This window comes from Porites lutea, chromosome 10 (assembly GCF_958299795.1).
Source record: "Porites lutea chromosome 10, jaPorLute2.1, whole genome shotgun sequence".
NCBI classification, from domain to species: Eukaryota; Metazoa; Cnidaria; class Anthozoa; order Scleractinia; family Poritidae; genus Porites; species Porites lutea.
The window spans coordinates 28,101,329-28,106,561 of record NC_133210.1 but is presented as its reverse complement, the minus strand read 5'-3'; the positions used below and the strand labels follow the sequence as shown (position 1 = coordinate 28,106,561).

At 35.0% G+C, this 5,233-nt stretch overlaps 1 long non-coding RNA gene across 1 annotated transcript; it reads left to right on the top strand.

The window, feature by feature from the left end:
* Window positions 1–1,505: 1,505 nt before the first annotated feature.
* LOC140950791 (uncharacterized) lies at window positions 1,506–4,858 on the top strand. The gene is made up of 3 exons (XR_012167208.1): window positions 1,506–1,941; window positions 3,132–3,274; window positions 3,643–4,858. It is a non-coding gene; the product is annotated as an uncharacterized lncRNA (long non-coding RNA).
* The last annotated feature ends 375 nt before the right edge of the window (window positions 4,859–5,233 follow it).

Genomic DNA, 5,233 nt, shown 5'->3' with positions numbered 1-5,233 from the left:
TTTCTGTCCCTAGAGTGATGCCTTCTTGGGCTTGCAAGCACGCTACGCATTCCCGGATAAACTTGTTTACTTCTGCAGGAGCTGGCCTTCTTCCAGATGAGAACTCCTGTGGTATCGGAAACCTGAACTTTTTCGAGAACTTTTCAATCCGGGTAAGCTCTGTTTCCTTCAGTATAGAGCAACTTTCTTCTGTCTGTTGAGAAAGACAGCCACAGTATTCAACAGTTTTTATTTATTTATTTATTCATTCCCATGAAGACAGATCTAGGTTAAGTAGACTTGTCTTCAATGTCACATCATCTGTTGGGATAAAAGCCAAGTTTGGCATCTTCGTGAGAGACTAGCCTGTATCTCATTTCATAGAGCATACATGTAGATAGGCACACTATGGTTCGCCTACTTCCAGTGTCCTCCATTTCAGGGTTGAAAGCATTTCAGTCACACTATCTAAAATCTTATATACAGCAGTAAATAGAAATAAATTATACTTTTACCTCTTCTTCACTGGATGTATTCAGCTGTGCAACCTGAAAAAAAAATGGAAAATTATAAACACAATACATAAAACACATATTGTAATATAAGTAGACTAATGGAACTGAGTGGTCTTGAATATTTGTTGTGAGTTAGAGTTTCATGCTTCTTGCAAAGCAATCATCCTACATGAAACTCTGAGTAGTAATAATGTTCAAGGCCATTAATTCAGTCTAGCTCCTTGTATTCTGTTATATTTTAACTATTGAGCATTCAGATTATAGTTGACGAGGACATAACTTTGGCACTTTATTTTAATAGAATTATGTATATGTAAATATCTTGTGATTCAATTTGTTTCCTTGGTTTAAATTTTATTTCCTTAGTATTCAAATATGGTAATGTATGATGATAAGTTGACAATCAAGACAATGAAAAATTCCAACAGGCAAATGCGACAGCCATATGCATATTTTTAGTTGTCTAGCCTTTTTAGCCTTTTAACTTAGTTTATAACCACTAGCTTTTTAGATTTGATTGTTATTAGTAGTTTCAACATTACTTAATCTTAATCAGGGGTCCTCCCTGAAAACCACTTAATGTGATGGGAGCTTCCTCTGTAAAGATCATTTTATTATTATTATCATTATCATTATTATTATTATTATTATTATTATTATTATTATTGTTCCAAATGAACCCACTCAATTTAAACCAAGGGAAAAAAGTGAACCATAACAAACAGCTTATTGATCATAAAAACAGAGTACCAGTGTGTAATGTCCTCATTGACTTTAAGAAGAAAAATGAACACTGTGTACTCATCACGTTCATGCTTTAAGCCATGATTGATAGTATGTGCAGTCAGAAGTTAATGCAGAGATAAAATGTAATTATGTTGGTCATAGAGATACTGTTAATCGTATCTACTGAAAGTATTCTCTTGCTATCATTTAGCGATAAGTTCAGTTCTCATCTTGAGGAGAGTTACAATCTCTCTCTCTCTCTCTCTCTCTTTCAAAATTTCTATAACTCTTGTGATTGAAATTTTACGTACACTGGTAACTTCTAATGGAACAATCTGATGACCGCTTAGTAAGCCAAAACTCGAGTAACCATCTTCATTTTTCTATCCAAAATTTAATTCTGTTGTGCCTGTATATTTGCATTGACAGCTATGCCATCTGGTGTGGTACCTCGATCTCAGGATCAAAAGTTTCATCTGAGTCATCAGAATCAGATGCCTGTGGCAAAGATTCATTTTGAATGTCCCTGCATTTCTGTAACTGCAGTTCAACCCATGACTCAAAATGAAATGAGTCATCATCACTGAAATCCTTCTGGGTCAGTTCTTCGAGGTTGGGATCAAAAGTTTCATCTGAGTCGTAATAGATCTCATCATCATCAGAATCAGAAGCTCGAGGCAAAGATTTCTGTAACTGATGTTCAACCTAAATTGAGTTGCAGGTAAATTTAAATTGGTTTCCTTTATATTTTTAGTGTTTAAACTTATATATGGTTTGCCTAGTCTAGTCTAAACTTTCCAACCAATTGATCAGTTTTCTGAATAAGGTTCCTAAATCCTATCCCAGGCTTACATTCTTAAAAATCATACCCTTCACAGCAGCACATACCTTTATTGCCAATATATGCCAGCCTCCTCCCCCGTGGGCAATATGTTAGTATCGATTAATTCATTGATTTATATATGTTCATTTCACTGTACTGATCGGCTCTTCATTGTACAGAATACAATAAAATTATTTGATGAAACAATTATGAAGTCCCTTAATGACACTATGCAATGATACAGGGTGTATGGTGTACATTGACTCTAACCCTTTCTCTTCTATAGCAAGTTCGTACTGTATATAATTTTCCACACTGATGGTTGTTTGACAAACGTTTTCAGACACACATAATTCCAATGTATTTTTCCCTTGGTTTTCAAAGAAATATTTTGAAGTTTTCCAAATAACATTTTGCTCTTTGATCACTTTTGCACGTAAGAAATTAATTCATAGGTTTAGTAGAATACACCCTGTTTGTTATTAGTTTTGTAAGTACCTTTTTTCAATCTTTTCAAGTGTCAGTTTTTTTAGTTGTTAACTTCATAAAGCTTTGTAAAACCCTTTTCAAAACCTTTTGGTTTTGTTTTTGACAAAAGTTCATTTGAATTCAATGTGTAACATGAATAAAATTTAAAATATGACTTTATGTGCTAGCTCATACCATTGTATGTCCTTTGGCATTCCTCTCATTTTCACCCGTCTCTCTGACTATTACACACTCATTCTGAAAATTTTAAAGTGACATTTAATTTTCCAAAAGCTGATTTATTAAATTCTTTCATTGATGTGGCCATATAAAATAGAGTAATTCACCATTTCAATGGTCATTCTAACATCTGAAGCAGGGGCGGATCCAGAAAATTCAGAAAGGGGTGACCAGGCCCGTTTTCCACTTGCCAGCTATATATAAATACTTTATATTTTTGCGAGAATTCTATAAAAATACTACAAAATTTCAAAGAAAAAGGGGTGGCCAGGGCCCCTTCTACCCACCCCCAAATCCGCCCTTGTGAAGTGCATGTAGTAAAGTATAAAATACCAGTAAATAGGCTCATACCTGTTCTTTTTTCTTTGTCAACATTGTAGCTCCCTGCTTTTGACTTTGCGTCATCTGGATGGCTTGAATTGGTGCATCAGAAGTTGCCTGCAGTACATGTGATTTGACAATAATTTTTCATTCTGAACTGATGAGAGGAAATTTATGTGTGAACAAGGTGCAGTTTTCTTAGGTATCTGCTCTGTTAATATTTTTTGAGGATGCTATCTTATGTTACCAATCAGCAACAAAGCCCAAGGGTTATTTTTTTTTTACTTGACAGTTTTTGGTTTTCTCAAAATGTTTGGAAAAAAGTCATACCTTTGCCGGAGAAAAAGGATACCTTAAGTTTAAGAAAACTATATGGACCATTGATAAACATAAAACTACAGTGTATGATGGACAGGCCTGCACCAATGCTAAATAGCTGGTCATAAAAGATAGAGTATACCATTTCAATGGTAATTGTAATATCTGAAATGTAACTTTGTAGGAAAGTATAAAATGCCAGTAAATACATGTTAGCTCATACCTTCTCTTTTCTCTTTGTTAATGTTGTAGCCCCCTGCTTTTCACTTTGCGTCATCTGGATGGCTTGAATTGGTGTATCAGAAGTTGCCTGCAGTACATATGATTGACAAATATCATTCTAAACTGATGAGATGGAACATTTTTGTGGGCAAGGAGCCATTTTCTTAAGAACAGGACTTTCAATGATATGCGAGAATGTTACTATGAAAGCAATGGGCATTTCTATTTTTGTCCTTTGGTGGTTGAAGTATTATATACTTTTTTTGGAACTCGCTGCAAGCTTTCAACTACTAAAATTTTGAGAGAAGTACATGTACAGCTGTTACAGAATTTATAAAGAACATAGCTACACGTGCCTGGTGTAAATCCAATGGCAATGGTGTTGGCTGCAAGTCCCCTGTTTTCTGGCAAGTGAAAGAAGGAGAGGATCTTAACAAAACAGACAGTAGCAATGCATGACTGTGCTTGTAAGTAGGATGCTGAAAACTGTACACAGAATGCAAATTTAGAATAAAATGCACTAGTTAATATTTCTCCTACCAAGTCCTCCAAAAAATCAGAGACTTCTTTCCTCATCAGAAAATTGTCAGGGAACAGATCAAGTAGGTCTGATCTTCTCAGTTTCAGGAAGGTTTTGCCATTTATGTTGTTATCTGTTGGCATTAAAAAAAAATGATACAGATGAAAAAGACATAATTTCATTCAAATCTTATTACGTGCAGTCCATTAATGAAGAAAAATTGCAAAGAATAGTCCTTTTACAATAATGTCGCGTGACAGTCTAATGTTTCTAAGTTGTGTTAGATCATGATTCTGTAAATTCAAAATAAAACTTGTTCAGCAGACTTTTGATAAGCATCATTTATTTCTTAGGATTTTTCATGGTCATTTTATAATGTGCCTTTTTGTGTAAATAATGGAGTCATGCATGGTTTACATTATGGTATGACTCTTTCACCAATCTGTTACGAACATGCCTCTACTAACTTACTGAAACATATCCTAGCGTTGTACTTAAGGCTCCGCTGTGAGGAAAAATGTCTAAAAAAAGGAATGAAGACACCCACCCTTACCCACCCCTGATAAATGTTTTTGGCCTGTTTTCCCAACTGCTGAGCCTGCCACATTTAAAAACCAATAAACATTTTCCACCAAGTTCTTAAAGAATTCTAATGTTGTTGCTTTTCAAATTTGTTGTTGTTCAGAGATCTTATGTGAAACAGTATACTATGTAACCTGTCTTTAAATAAACTGGTATTCTGTTATAGAGCTTGCTACACTATATTCACCTTTTTCCCATTTAGACATTCTGTTGATCAAGATAAAGTGTCAGTGCCCCCCCCCCCCCCCCTACCCCCTCCCATTCACCTTCCACTGTGAATTCCTGTTTGCTCTGGGCAGAGAGTAAAAAAGTAGGGGACTGGGAACAGACATGCAAAATAACCATAGAAAAAAACTGAGTGTGACACCCGAAAGAGTATCCAAATGTTAGTAAGGTTACCAATGTCAGTGTTTTGGTGGCATTTGATATGGTTTGTAAACCACATAAGTCTATCTTAATCTGGCATCTAATGCCAACCTTGGAGTTACCTTTTTGCAATTATTATTTCTACACTGATTT